Genomic DNA, 14510 nt, shown 5'->3' on the forward strand with positions numbered 1-14510 from the left:
CAACATACTGAAGAAGGTGAAACGTGTGGCTGCGCTCCTCACATGCTGAAGCAGCAGCAGCCCTTTCCCTGAAGCAAAGTTCCTTCATTCCTCCCTCCAATAACCCTTAGCAGGGGATTTATGGTAATTGAGTTGAGTTTCCAAACTGGCCCTTCCTTCCTTCCCATATCTGCCAGCTCGAGAAGGCTTGTTTTGGTGCACCTGGGAAGTAAAGTATCTATTTGCGAGAGAGAGAGAATGAGAGAGAGAGAGACAGAGAGAGAGAGACAGAGAGAGAAGGGGAAGGGGTGTTGGCAGTTAGGGTGTGAGCTAGAGAAATGAGGCCTGTCTGCAAAAGGCCATGGGATGGGAGTGCGTGGTTGCAGGTTGTTTGGCTTTGTAAGGCCTACTGCCCGCTTCACTCGAAACTGGGTCTAGGGTTGTCGGTTTGTAGGCTGTAAAAGCCCAGAAAAGCTCTTGTTCTCCAACCAGCAGAGTGGCGCAGCGGAAGCGTGCTGGGCCCATAACCCAGAGGTCGATGGATCGAAACCATCCTCTGCTAACTTTTTTCAAATTATGTTTTTGTGTCATGGCATTAGGGCAAAAAGAGCTGTAAGTGCCTGGATGCAATGTCATTCCTTGAACTTGCTGCCTCGTTCCACTCTTGCGCTAAATAGGAGAGGGTCCCAGCCCAGCCAACAAAATGTACTGTTCAATCAAACCAAACTTAAAACCAAGCTCCTTTTTTAAGGGGTCCCGGGGAAATGTTGGGCTGACCGGCAAGACCTCATGATGCGAACTGCTTCTGCGTCAAACGCAAGCTTTTTTCATTCCCAGCCAATGACTTATTCTTATTTCTAAGGGCCGCTCCATCAGATAGCCCAGACAGGCAGGCGTTGGTGGTATAGTGGTGAGCATAGCTGCCTTCCAAGCAGTTGACCACGCAGATCAAATCTTTAAATTGTTCAAAATGCATTTTTTGGAAATCAGACTCATGCTGAAAGCAAAGCTGACACACTTTTCGTGAAAATCAAAACCCCATCCAGGAAAGGTTCTTGCATCCTAGTTTCTGCAACTGTCTATCGGTGAGGGGATTGAAGCGAGCAGGGCTCCTGGCCCCTCCCCGACAAAGCCCTGACGAAGGCCTGACAAAGGCCTATTCGCCTTGCCCTGACGGGCCTTGGTCCCAGCAGGCCACCGAGCACAGCACCTCAGCCTATTAGAGTGAGGTTTCAGGATCTCTCTCATCCTGTAAACCAACATACTGAAGAAGGTGATACGTGTGGCTGCGCTCCTCACATGCTGAAGCAGCAGCAGCCCTTTCCCTGAAGCAAAGTTCCTTCATTCCTCCCTCCAATAACCCTTAGCAGGGGATTTATGGTAATTGAGTTGAGTTTCCAAACTGGCCCTTCCTTCCTTCCTTCCCATATCTGCCAGCTCGAGAAGGCTTGTTTTGGTGCACCTGGGAAGTAAAGTATCTATTTGCGAGAGAGAGAGAATGAGAGAGAGAGAGACAGAGAGAGAGAGACAGAGAGAGAAGGGGAAGGGGTGTTGGCAGTTAGGGTGTGAGCTAGAGAAATGAGGCCTGTCTGCAAAAGGCCATGGGATGGGAGTGCGTGGTTGCAGGTTGTTTGGCTTTGTAAGGCCTACTGCCCGCTTCACTCGAAACTGGGTCTAGGGTTGTCGGTTTGTAGGCTGTAAAAGCCCAGAAAAGCTCTTGTTCTCCAACCAGCAGAGTGGCGCAGCGGAAGCGTGCTGGGCCCATAACCCAGAGGTCGATGGATCGAAACCATCCTCTGCTAACTTTTTTCAAATTATGTTTTTGTGTCATGGCATTAGGGCACAAAGAGCTGTAAGTGCCTGGATGCAATGTCATTCCTTGAACTTGCTGCCTCGTTCCACTCTTGCGCTAAATAGGAGAGGGTCCCAGCCCAGCCAACAAAATGTACTGTTCAATCAAACCAAACTTAAAACCAAGCTCCTTTTTTAAGGGGTCCCGGGGAAATGTTGGGCTGACCGGCAAGACCTCATGATGCGAACTGCTTCTGCGTCAAACGCAAGCTTTTTTCATTCCCAGCCAATGACTTATTCTTATTTCTAAGGGCCGCTCCATCAGATAGCCCAGACAGGCAGGCGTTGGTGGTATAGTGGTGAGCATAGCTGCCTTTCAAGCAGTTGACCCGGGTTCGATTCCCGGCCAACGCAGATCAAATCTTTAAATTGTTCAAAATGCATTTTTTGGAAATCAGACTCATGCTGAAAGCAAAGCTGACACACTTTTCGTGAAAATCAAAACCCCATCCAGGAAAGGTTCTTGCATCCTAGTTTCTGCAACTGCCTATCGGTGAGGGGATTGAAGCGAGCAGGGCTCCTGGCCCCTCCCCGACAAAGCCCTGACGAAGGCTTGACAAAGGCCTATTCGCCTTGCCCTGACGGGCCTTGGTCCCAGCAGGCCACCGAGCACAGCACCTCAGCCTATTAGAGTGAGGTTTCAGGATCTCTCTCATCCTGTAAACCAACATACTGAAGAAGGTGAAACGTGTGGCTGCGCTCCTCACATGCTGAAGCAGCAGCAGCCCTTTCCCTGAAGCAAAGTTCCTTCATTCCTCCCTCCCATAACCCTTAGCAGGGGATTTATGGTAATTGAGTTGAGTTTCCAAACTGGCCCTTCCTTCCTTCCTTCCCATATCTGCCAGCTCGAGAAGGCTTGTTTTGTTGCACCTGGGAAGTAAAGTATCTATTTGCGAGAGAGAGAGAATGAGAGAGAGAGACAGAGAGAGAGAGACAGAGAGAGAAGGGGAAGGGGTGTTGGCAGTTAGGGTGTGAGCTAGAGAAATGAGGCCTGTCTGCAAAAGGCCATGGGATGGGAGTGCGTGGTTGCAGGTTGTTTGGCTTTGTAAGGCCTACTGCCCGCTTCACTCGAAAATGGGTCTAGGGTTGTCGGTTTGTAGGCTGTAAAAGCCCAGAAAAGCTTTTGTTCTCCAACCAGCAGAGTGGCGCAGCGGAAGCGTGCTGGGCCCATAACCCAGAGGTCGATGGATCGAAACCATCCTCTGCTAACTTTTTTCAAATTATGTTTTTGTGTCATGGCATTAGGGCACAAAGAGCTGTAAGTGCCTGGATGCAATGTCATTCCTTGAACTTGCTGCCTCGTTCCACTCTTGCGCTAAATAGGAGAGGGTCCCAGCCCAGCCAACAAAATGCACTGTTCAATCAAACCAAACTTAAAACCAAGCTCCTTTTTTAAGGGGTCCCGGGGAAATGTTGGGCTGACCGGCAAGACCTCATGATGCGAACTGCTTCTGCGTCAAACGCAAGCTTTTTTCATTCCCAGCCAATGACTTATTCTTATTTCTAAAGGCCGCTCCATCAGATAGCCCAGACAGGCAGGCGTTGGTGGTATAGTGGTGAGCATAGCTGCCTTCCAAGCAGTTGACCCGGGTTCGATTCCCGGCCAACGCAGATCAAATCTTTAAATTGTTCAAAATGCATTTTTTGGAAATCAGACTCATGCTGAAAGCAAAGCTGACACACTTTTCGTGAAAATCAAAACCCCATCCAGGAAAGGTTCTTGCATCCTAGTTTCTGCAACTGTCTATCGGTGAGGGGATTGAAGCGAGCAGGGCTCCTGGCCCCTCCCCGACAAAGCCCTGACGAAGGCCTGACAAAGGCCTATTCGCCTTGCCCTGACGGGCCTTGGTCCCAGCAGGCCACCGAGCACAGCACCTCAGCCTATTAGAGTGAGGTTTCAGGATCTCTCTCATCCTGTAAACCAACATACTGAAGAAGGTGAAACGTGTGGCTGCGCTCCTCACATGCTGAAGCAGCAGCAGCCCTTTCCCTGAAGCAAAGTTCCTTCATTCCTCCCTCCCATAACCCTTAGCAGGGGATTTATGGTAATTGAGTTGAGTTTCCAAACTGGCCCTTCCTTCCTTCCTTCCCATATCTGCCAGCTCGAGAAGGCTTGTTTTGTTGCACCTGGGAAGTAAAGTATCTATTTGCGAGAGAGAGAGAATGAGAGAGAGAGACAGAGAGAGAGAGACAGAGAGAGAAGGGGAAGGGGTGTTGGCAGTTAGGGTGTGAGCTAGAGAAATGAGGCCTGTCTGCAAAAGGCCATGGGATGGGAGTGCGTGGTTGCAGGTTGTTTGGCTTTGTAAGGCCTACTGCCCGCTTCACTCGAAAATGGGTCTAGGGTTGTCGGTTTGTAGGCTGTAAAAGCCCAGAAAAGCTTTTGTTCTCCAACCAGCAGAGTGGCGCAGCGGAAGCGTGCTGGGCCCATAACCCAGAGGTCGATGGATCGAAACCATCCTCTGCTAACATTTTTCAAATTATGTTTTTGTGTCATGGCATTAGGGCACAAAGAGCTGTAAGTGCCTGGATGCAATGTCATTCCTTGAACTTGCTGCCTCGTTCCACTCTTGCGCTAAATAGGAGAGGGTCCCAGCCCAGCCAACAAAATGCACTGTTCAATCAAACCAAACTTAAAACCAAGCTCCTTTTTTAAGGGGTCCCGGGGAAATGTTGGGCTGACCGGCAAGACCTCATGATGCGAACTGCTTCTGCGTCAAACGCAAGCTTTTTTCATTCCCAGCCAATGACTTATTCTTATTTCTAAAGGCCGCTCCATCAGATAGCCCAGACAGGCAGGCGTTGGTGGTATAGTGGTGAGCATAGCTGCCTTCCAAGCAGTTGACCCGGGTTCGATTCCCGGCCAACGCAGATCAAATCTTTAAATTGTTCAAAATGCATTTTTTGGAAATCAGACTCATGCTGAAAGCAAAGCTGACACACTTTTCGTGAAAATCAAAACCCCATCCAGGAAAGGTTCTTGCATCCTAGTTTCTGCAACTGTCTATCGGTGAGGGGATTGAAGCGAGCAGGGCTCCTGGCCCCTCCCCGACAAAGCCCTGACGAAGGCCTGACAAAGGCCTATTCGCCTTGCCCTGACGGGCCTTGGTCCCAGCAGGCCACCGAGCACAGCACCTCAGCCTATTAGAGTGAGGTTTCAGGATCTCTCTCATCCTGTAAACCAACATACTGAAGAAGGTGAAATGTGTGGCTGCGCTCCTCACATGCTGAAGCAGCAGCAGCCCTTTCCCTGAAGCAAAGTTCCTTCATTCCTCCCTCCCATAACCCTTAGCAGGGGATTTATGGTAATTGAGTTGAGTTTCCAAACTGGCCCTTCCTTCCTTCCTTCCCATATCTGCCAGCTCGAGAAGGCTTGTTTTGTTGCACCTGGGAAGTAAAGTATCTATTTGCGAGAGAGAGAGAATGAGAGAGAGAGACAGAGAGAGAGAGACAGAGAGAGAAGGGGAAGGGGTGTTGGCAGTTAGGGTGTGAGCTAGAGAAATGAGGCCTGTCTGCAAAAGGCCATGGGATGGGAGTGCGTGGTTGCAGGTTGTTTGGCTTTGTAAGGCCTACTGCCCGCTTCACTCGAAAATGGGTCTAGGGTTGTCGGTTTGTAGGCTGTAAAAGCCCAGAAAAGCTTTTGTTCTCCAACCAGCAGAGTGGCGCAGCGGACGCGTGCTGGGCCCATAACCCAGAGGTCGATGGATCGAAACCATCCTCTGCTAACTTTTTTCAAATTATGTTTTTGTGTCATGGCATTAGGGCACAAAGAGCTGTAAGTGCCTGGATGCAATGTCATTCCTTGAACTTGCTGCCTCGTTCCACTCTTGCGCTAAATAGGAGAGGGTCCCAGCCCAGCCAACAAAATGCACTGTTCAATCAAACCAAACTTAAAACCAAGCTCCTTTTTTAAGGGGTCCCGGGGAAATGTTGGGCTGACCGACAAGACCTCATGATGCGAACTGCTTCTGCGTCAAACGCAAGCTTTTTTCATTCCCAGCCAATGACTTATTCTTATTTCTAAGGGCCGCTCCATCAGATAGCCCAGACAGGCAGGCGTTGGTGGTATAGTGGTGAGCATAGCTGCCTTCCAAGCAGTTGACCCGGGTTCGATTCCCGGCCAACGCAGATCAAATCTTTAAATTGTTCAAAATGCATTTTTTGGAAATCAGACTCATGCTGAAAGCAAAGCTGACACACTTTTCGTGAAAATCAAAACCCCATCCAGGAAAGGTTCTTGCATCCTAGTTTCTGCAACTGTCTATCGGTGAGGGGATTGAAGCGAGCAGGGCTCCTGGCCCCTCCCCGACAAAGCCCTGACGAAGGCCTGACAAAGGCCTATTCGCCTTGCCCTGACGGGCCTTGGTCCCAGCAGGCCACCGAGCACAGCACCTCAGCCTATTAGAGTGAGGTTTCAGGATCTCTCTCATCCTGTAAACCAACATACTGAAGAAGGTGAAACGTGTGGCTGCGCTCCTCACATGCTGAAGCAGCAGCAGCCCTTTCCCTGAAGCAAAGTTCCTTCATTCCTCCCTCCCATAACCCTTAGCAGGGGATTTATGGTAATTGAGTTGAGTTTCCAAACTGGCCCTTCCTTCCTTCCTTCCCATATCTGCCAGCTCGAGAAGGCTTGTTTTGTTGCACCTGGGAAGTAAAGTATCTATTTGCGAGAGAGAGAGAATGAGAGAGAGAGACAGAGAGAGAGAGACAGAGAGAGAAGGGGAAGGGGTGTTGGCAGTTAGGGTGTGAGCTAGAGAAATGAGGCCTGTCTGCAAAAGGCCATGGGATGGGAGTGCGTGGTTGCAGGTTGTTTGGCTTTGTAAGGCCTACTGCCCGCTTCACTCGAAAATGGGTCTAGGGTTGTCGGTTTGTAGGCTGTAAAAGCCCAGAAAAGCTTTTGTTCTCCAACCAGCAGAGTGGCGCAGCGGACGCGTGCTGGGCCCATAACCCAGAGGTCGATGGATCGAAACCATCCTCTGCTAACTTTTTTCAAATTATGTTTTTGTGTCATGGCATTAGGGCACAAAGAGCTGTAAGTGCCTGGATGCAATGTCATTCCTTGAACTTGCTGCCTCGTTCCACTCTTGCGCTAAATAGGAGAGGGTCCCAGCCCAGCCAACAAAATGCACTGTTCAATCAAACCAAACTTAAAACCAAGCTCCTTTTTTAAGGGGTCCCGGGGAAATGTTGGGCTGACCGACAATACCTCATGATGCGAACTGCTTCTGCGTCAAACGCAAGCTTTTTTCATTCCCAGCCAATGACTTATTCTTATTTCTAAGGGCCGCTCCATCAGATAGCCCAGACAGGCAGGCGTTGGTGGTATAGTGGTGAGCATAGCTGCCTTCCAAGCAGTTGACCCGGGTTCGATTCCCGGCCAACGCAGATCAAATCTTTAAATTGTTCAAAATGCATTTTTTGGAAATCAGACTCATGCTGAAAGCAAAGCTGACACACTTTTCGTGAAAATCAAAACCCCATCCAGGAAAGGTTCTTGCATCCTAGTTTCTGCAACTGTCTATCGGTGAGGGGATTGAAGCGAGCAGGGCTCCTGGCCCCTCCCCGACAAAGCCCTGACGAAGGCCTGACAAAGGCCTATTCGCCTTGCCCTGACGGGCCTTGGTCCCAGCAGGCCACCGAGCACAGCACCTCAGCCTATTAGAGTGAGGTTTCAGGATCTCTCTCATCCTGTAAACCAACATACTGAAGAAGGTGAAACGTGTGGCTGCGCTCCTCACATGCTGAAGCAGCAGCAGCCCTTTCCCTGAAGCAAAGTTCCTTCATTCCTCCCTCCCATAACCCTTAGCAGGGGATTTATGGTAATTGAGTTGAGTTTCCAAACTGGCCCTTCCTTCCTTCCTTCCCATATCTGCCAGCTCGAGAAGGCTTGTTTTGTTGCACCTGGGAAGTAAAGTATCTATTTGCGAGAGAGAGAGAATGAGAGAGAGAGACAGAGAGAGAGAGACAGAGAGAGAAGGGGAAGGGGTGTTGGCAGTTAGGGTGTGAGCTAGAGAAATGAGGCCTGTCTGCAAAAGGCCATGGGATGGGAGTGCGTGGTTGCAGGTTGTTTGGCTTTGTAAGGCCTACTGCCCGCTTCACTCGAAACTGGGTCTAGGGTTGTCGGTTTGTAGGCTGTAAAAGCCCAGAAAAGCTCTTGTTCTCTAACCAGCAGAGTGGCGCAGCGGAAGTGTGCTGGGCCCATAACCCAGAGGTCGATGGATCGAAACCATCCTCTGCTAACTTTTTTCAAATTATGTTTTTGTGTCATGGCATTAGGGCACAAAGAGCTGTAAGTGCCTGGATGCAATGTCATTCCTTGAACTTGCTGCCTCGTTCCACTCTTGCGCTAAATAGGAGAGGGTCCCAGCTCAGCCAACAAAATGTACTGTTCAATCAAACCAAACTTAAAACCAAGCTCCTTTTTTAAGGGGCCCCGGGGAAATGTTGGGCTGACCGGCAAGACCTCATGATGCGAACTGCTTCTGCGTCAAACGCAAGCTTTTTTCATTCCCAGCCAATGACTTATTCTTATTTCTAAGGGCCGCTCCATCAGATAGCCCAGACAGGCAGGCGTTGGTGGTATAGTGGTGAGCATAGCTGCCTTCCAAGCAGATGACCCGGGTTCGATTCCCGGCCAACGCAGATCAAATATTTAAATTGTTCAAAATGCATTTTTTGGAAATCAGACTCATGCTGAAAGCAAAGCTGACACACTTTTCGTGAAAATCAAAACCCCATCCAGGAAAGGTTCTTGCATCCTAGTTTCTGCAACTGTCTATCGGTGAGGGGATTGAAGCGAGCAGGGCTCCTGGCCCCTCCCCGACAAAGCCCTGACGAAGGCCTGACAAAGGCCTATTCGCCTTGCCCTGACGGGCCTTGGTCCCAGCAGGCCACCGAGCACAGCACCTCAGCCTATTAGAGTGAGGTTTCAGGATCTCTCTCATCCTGTAAACCAACATACTGAAGAAGGTGAAACGTGTGGCTGCGCTCCTCACATGCTGAAGCAGCAGCAGCCCTTTCCCTGAAGCAAAGTTCCTTCATTCCTCCCTCCCATAACCCTTAGCAGGGGATTTATGGTAATTGAGTTGAGTTTCCAAACTGGCCCTTCCTTCCTTCCTTCCCATATCTGCCAGCTCGAGAAGGCTTGTTTTGTTGCACCTGGGAAGTAAAGTATCTATTTGCGAGAGAGAGAGAATGAGAGAGAGAGACAGAGAGAGAGAGACAGAGAGAGAAGGGGAAGGGGTGTTGGCAGTTAGGGTGTGAGCTAGAGAAATGAGGCCTGTCTGCAAAAGGCCATGGGATGGGAGTGCGTGGTTGCAGGTTGTTTGGCTTTGTAAGGCCTACTGCCCGCTTCACTCGGAACTGGGTCTAGGGTTGTCGGTTTGTAGGCTGTAAAAGCCCAGAAAAGCTCTTGTTCTCCAACCAGCAGAGTGGCGCAGCGGAAGCGTGCTGGGCCCATAACCCAGAGGTCGATGGATCGAAACCATCCTCTGCTAACTTTTTTCAAATTATGTTTTTGTGTCATGGCATTAGGGCACAAAGAGCTGTAAGTGCCTGGATGCAATGTCATTCCTTGAACTTGCTGCCTCGTTCCACTCTTGCGCTAAATAGGAGAGGGTCCCAGCCCAGCCAACAAAATGCACTGTTCAATCAAACCAAACTTAAAACCAAGCTCCTTTTTTAAGGGGTCCCGGGGAAATGTTGGGCTGACCGGCAAGACCTCATGATGCGAACTGCTTCTGCGTCAAACGCAAGCTTTTTTCATTCCCAGCCAATGACTTATTCTTATTTCTAAGGGCCGCTCCATCAGATAGCCCAGACAGGCAGGCGTTGGTGGTATAGTGGTGAGCATAGCTGCCTTCCAAGCAGTTGACCCGGGTTCGATTCCCGGCCAACGCAGATCAAATCTTTAAATTGTTCAAAATTCATTTTTTGGAAATCAGACTCATGCTGAAAGCAAAGCTGACACACTTTTCGTGAAAATCAAAACCCCATCCAGGAAAGGTTCTTGCATCCTAGTTTCTGCAACTGTCTATCGGTGAGGGGATTGAAGCGAGCAGGGCTCCTGGCCCCTCCCCGACAAAGCCCTGACGAAGGCCTGACAAAGGCCTATTCGCCTTGCCCTGACGGGCCTTGGTCCCAGCAGGCCACCGAGCACAGCACCTCAGCCTATTAGAGTGAGGTTTCAGGATCTCTCTCATCCTGTAAACCAACATACTGAAGAAGGTGAAACGTGTGGCTGCGCTCCTCACATGCTGAAGCAGCAGCAGCCCTTTCCCTGAAGCAAAGTTCCTTCATTCCTCCCTCCCATAACCCTTAGCAGGGGATTTATGGTAATTGAGTTGAGTTTCCAAACTGGCCCTTCCTTCCTTCCTTCCCATATCTGCCAGCTCGAGAAGGCTTGTTTTGTTGCACCTGGGAAGTAAAGTATCTATTTGCGAGAGAGAGAGAATGAGAGAGAGAGACAGAGAGAGAGAGACAGAGAGAGAAGGGGAAGGGGTGTTGGCAGTTAGGGTGTGAGCTAGAGAAATGAGGCCTGTCTGCAAAAGGCCATGGGATGGGAGTGCGTGGTTGCAGGTTGTTTGGCTTTGTAAGGCCTACTGCCCGCTTCACTCGAAACTGGGTCTAGGGTTGTCGGTTTGTAGGCTGTAAAAGCCCAGAAAAGCTCTTGTTCTCCAACCAGCAGAGTGGCGCAGCGGAAGCGTGCTGGGCCCATAACCCAGAGGTCGATGGATCGAAACCATCCTCTGCTAACTTTTTTCAAATTATGTTTTTGTGTCATGGCATTAGGGCACAAAGAGCTGTAAGTGCCTGGATGCAATGTCATTCCTTGAACTTGCTGCCTCGTTCCACTCTTGCGCTAAATAGGAGAGGGTCCCAGCCCAGCCAACAAAATGTACTGTTCAATCAAACCAAACTTAAAACCAAGCTCCTTTTTTAAGGGGTCCCGGGGAAATGTTGGGCTGACCGGCAAGACCTCATGATGCGAACTGCTTCTGCGTCAAACGCAAGCTTTTTTCATTCCCAGCCAATGACTTATTCTTATTTCTAAGGGCCGCTCCATCAGATAGCCCAGACAGGCAGGCGTTGGTGGTATAGTGGTGAGCATAGCTGCCTTCCAAGCAGTTGACCCGGGTTCGATTCCCGGCCAACGCAGATCAAATCTTTAAATTGTTCAAAATGCATTTTTTGGAAATCAGACTCATGCTGAAAGCAAAGCTGACACACTTTTCGTGAAAATCAAAACCCCATCCAGGAAAGGTTCTTGCATCCTAGTTTCTGCAACTGTCTATCGGTGAGGGGATTGAAGCGAGCAGGGCTCCTGGCCCCTCCCCGACAAAGCCCTGACGAAGGCCTGACAAAGGCCTATTCGCCTTGCCCTGACGGGCCTTGGTCCCAGCAGGCCACCGAGCACAGCACCTCAGCCTATTAGAGTGAGGTTTCAGGATCTCTCTCATCCTGTAAACCAACATACTGAAGAAGGTGAAACGTGTGGCTGCGCTCCTCACATGCTGAAGCAGCAGCAGCCCTTTCCCTGAAGCAAAGTTCCTTCATTCCTCCCTCCCATAACCCTTAGCAGGGGATTTATGGTAATTGAGTTGAGTTTCCAAACTGGCCCTTCCTTCCTTCCTTCCCATATCTGCCAGCTCGAGAAGGCTTGTTTTGTTGCACCTGGGAAGTAAAGTATCTATTTGCGAGAGAGAGAGAATGAGAGAGAGAGACAGAGAGAGAGAGACAGAGAGAGAAGGGGAAGGGGTGTTGGCAGTTAGGGTGTGAGCTAGAGAAATGAGGCCTGTCTGCAAAAGGCCATGGGATGGGAGTGCGTGGTTGCAGGTTGTTTGGCTTTGTAAGGCCTACTGCCCGCTTCACTCGAAACTGGGTCTAGGGTTGTCGGTTTGTAGGCTGTAAAAGCCCAGAAAAGCTCTTGTTCTCCAACCAGCAGAGTGGCGCAGCGGAAGCGTGCTGGGCCCATAACCCAGAGGTCGATGGATCGAAACCATCCTCTGCTAACTTTTTTCAAATTATGTTTTTGTGTCATGGCATTAGGGCACAAAGAGCTGTAAGTGCCTGGATGCAATGTCATTCCTTGAACTTGCTGCCTCGTTCCACTCTTGCGCTAAATAGGAGAGGGTCCCAGCCCAGCCAACAAAATGTACTGTTCAATCAAACCAAACTTAAAACCAAGCTCCTTTTTTAAGGGGTCCCGGGGAAATGTTGGGCTGACCGGCAAGACCTCATGATGCGAACTGCTTCTGCGTCAAACGCAAGCTTTTTTCATTCCCAGCCAATGACTTATTCTTATTTCTAAGGGCCGCTCCATCAGATAGCCCAGACAGGCAGGCGTTGGTGGTATAGTGGTGAGCATAGCTGCCTTCCAAGCAGTTGACCCGGGTTCGATTCCCGGCCAACGCAGATCAAATCTTTAAATTGTTCAAAATGCATTTTTTGGAAATCAGACTCATGCTGAAAGCAAAGCTGACACACTTTTCGTGAAAATCAAAACCCCATCCAGGAAAGGTTCTTGCATCCTAGTTTCTGCAACTGTCTATCGGTGAGGGGATTGAAGCGAGCAGGGCTCCTGGCCCCTCCCCGACAAAGCCCTGACGAAGGCCTGACAAAGGCCTATTCGCCTTGCCCTGACGGGCCTTGGTCCCAGCAGGCCACCGAGCACAGCACCTCAGCCTATTAGAGTGAGGTTTCAGGATCTCTCTCATCCTGTAAACCAACATACTGAAGAAGGTGAAACGTGTGGCTGCGCTCCTCACATGCTGAAGCAGCAGCAGCCCTTTCCCTGAAGCAAAGTTCCTTCATTCCTCCCTCCCATAACCCTTAGCAGGGGATTTATGGTAATTGAGTTGAGTTTCCAAACTGGCCCTTCCTTCCTTCCTTCCCATATCTGCCAGCTCGAGAAGGCTTGTTTTGTTGCACCTGGGAAGTAAAGTATCTATTTGCGAGAGAGAGAGAATGAGAGAGAGAGACAGAGAGAGAGAGACAGAGAGAGAAGGGGAAGGGGCGTTGGCAGTTAGGGTGTGAGCTAGAGAAATGAGGCCTGTCTGCAAAAGGCCATGGGATGGGAGTGCGTGGTTGCAGGTTGTTTGGCTTTGTAAGGCCTACTGCCCGCTTCACTCGAAACTGGGTCTAGGGTTGTCGGTTTGTAGGCTGTAAAAGCCCAGAAAAGCTCTTGTTCTCCAACCAGCAGAGTGGCGCAGCGGAAGCGTGCTGGGCCCATAACCCAGAGGTCGATGGATCGAAACCATCCTCTGCTAACTTTTTTCAAATTATGTTTTTGTGTCATGGCATTAGGGCACAAAGAGCTGTAAGTGCCTGGATGCAATGTCATTCCTTGAACTTGCTGCCTCGTTCCACTCTTGCGCTAAATAGGAGAGGGTCCCAGCCCAGCCAACAAAATGTACTGTTCAATCAAACCAAACTTAAAACCAAGCTCCTTTTTTAAGGGGTCCCGGGGAAATGTTGGGCTGACCGGCAAGACCTCATGATGCGAACTGCTTCTGCGTCAAACGCAAGCTTTTTTCATTCCCAGCCAATGACTTATTCTTATTTCTAAGGGCCGCTCCATCAGATAGCCCAGACAGGCAGGCGTTGGTGGTATAGTGGTGAGCATAGCTGCCTTCCAAGCAGTTGACCCGGGTTCGATTCCCGGCCAACGCAGATCAAATCTTTAAATTGTTCAAAATGCATTTTTTGGAAATCAGACTCATGCTGAAAGCAAAGCTGACACACTTTTCGTGAAAATCAAAACCCCATCCAGGAAAGGTTCTTGCATCCTAGTTTCTGCAACTGTCTATCGGTGAGGGGATTGAAGCGAGCAGGGCTCCTGGCCCCTCCCCGACAAAGCCCTGACGAAGGCCTGACAAAGGCCTATTCGCCTTGCCATGACGGGCCTTGGTCCCAGCAGGCCACCGAGCACAGCACCTCAGCCTATTAGAGTGAGGTTTCAGGATCTCTCTCATCCTGTAAACCAACATACTGAAGAAGGTGAAACGTGTGGCTGCGCTCCTCACATGCTGAAGCAGCAGCAGCCCTTTCCCTGAAGCAAAGTTCCTTCATTCCTCCCTCCCATAACCCTTAGCAGGGGATTTATGGTAATTGAGTTGAGTTTCCAAACTGGCCCTTCCTTCCTTCCTTCCCATATCTGCCAGCTCGAGAAGGCTTGTTTTGTTGCACCTGGGAAGTAAAGTATCTATTTGCGAGAGAGAGAGAATGAGAGAGAGAGACAGAGAGAGAGAGACAGAGAGAGAAGGGGAAGGGGTGTTGGCAGTTAGGGTGTGAGCTAGAGAAATGAGGCCTGTCTGCAAAAGGCCATGGGATGGGAGTGCGTGGTTGCAGGTTGTTTGGCTTTGTAAGGCCTACTGCCCGCTTCACTCGAAAATGGGTCTAGGGTTGTCGGTTTGTAGGCTGTAAAAGCCCAGAAAAGCTTTTGTTCTCCAACCAGCAGAGTGGCGCAGCGGAAGCGTGCTGGGCCCATAACCCAGAGGTCGATGGATCGAAACCATCCTCTGCTAACTTTTTTCAAATTATGTTTTTGTGTCATGGCATTAGGGCACAAAGAGCTGTAAGTGCCTGGATGCAATGTCATTCCTTGAACTTGCTGCCTCGTTCCACTCTTGCGCTAAATAGGAGAGGGTCCCAGCCCAGCCAACAAAATGCACTGTTCAATCAAA

The 14510-nt window shown here is 50.0% G+C and overlaps 9 non-coding genes across 9 annotated transcripts; all 9 read left to right on the forward strand.

Moving 5' to 3' along the window:
* The first annotated feature begins 2112 nt into the window (after positions 1–2112).
* TRNAE-UUC (transfer RNA glutamic acid (anticodon UUC)) lies at positions 2113–2184 on the forward strand. Its single transcript has one exon. It is a non-coding gene; the product is annotated as a tRNA-Glu (tRNA).
* Positions 2185–3369: 1185 nt separating this feature from the next.
* TRNAG-UCC (transfer RNA glycine (anticodon UCC)) lies at positions 3370–3441 on the forward strand. Its single transcript has one exon. It is a non-coding gene; the product is annotated as a tRNA-Gly (tRNA).
* A 1185-nt stretch (positions 3442–4626) lies between these two features.
* TRNAG-UCC (transfer RNA glycine (anticodon UCC)) lies at positions 4627–4698 on the forward strand. Its single transcript has one exon. It is a non-coding gene; the product is annotated as a tRNA-Gly (tRNA).
* A 1185-nt stretch (positions 4699–5883) lies between these two features.
* TRNAG-UCC (transfer RNA glycine (anticodon UCC)) lies at positions 5884–5955 on the forward strand. Its single transcript has one exon. It is a non-coding gene; the product is annotated as a tRNA-Gly (tRNA).
* Positions 5956–7140: 1185 nt separating this feature from the next.
* On the forward strand, positions 7141–7212 carry TRNAG-UCC (transfer RNA glycine (anticodon UCC)). Its single transcript has one exon. It is a non-coding gene; the product is annotated as a tRNA-Gly (tRNA).
* A 2442-nt stretch (positions 7213–9654) lies between these two features.
* TRNAG-UCC (transfer RNA glycine (anticodon UCC)) lies at positions 9655–9726 on the forward strand. Its single transcript has one exon. It is a non-coding gene; the product is annotated as a tRNA-Gly (tRNA).
* A 1185-nt stretch (positions 9727–10911) lies between these two features.
* On the forward strand, positions 10912–10983 carry TRNAG-UCC (transfer RNA glycine (anticodon UCC)). The gene has a single exon. It is a non-coding gene; the product is annotated as a tRNA-Gly (tRNA).
* A 1185-nt stretch (positions 10984–12168) lies between these two features.
* TRNAG-UCC (transfer RNA glycine (anticodon UCC)) lies at positions 12169–12240 on the forward strand. Its single transcript has one exon. It is a non-coding gene; the product is annotated as a tRNA-Gly (tRNA).
* A 1185-nt stretch (positions 12241–13425) lies between these two features.
* Positions 13426–13497, forward strand: TRNAG-UCC (transfer RNA glycine (anticodon UCC)). Its single transcript has one exon. It is a non-coding gene; the product is annotated as a tRNA-Gly (tRNA).
* The last annotated feature ends 1013 nt before the right edge of the window (positions 13498–14510 follow it).

The sequence above is a fragment of the Ambystoma mexicanum genome, chromosome 6q, assembly GCF_040938575.1.
Source record: "Ambystoma mexicanum isolate Mex_15411 chromosome 6q, UKY_AmexF1_1, whole genome shotgun sequence".
Taxonomy (NCBI): Eukaryota; Metazoa; Chordata; class Amphibia; order Caudata; family Ambystomatidae; genus Ambystoma; species Ambystoma mexicanum.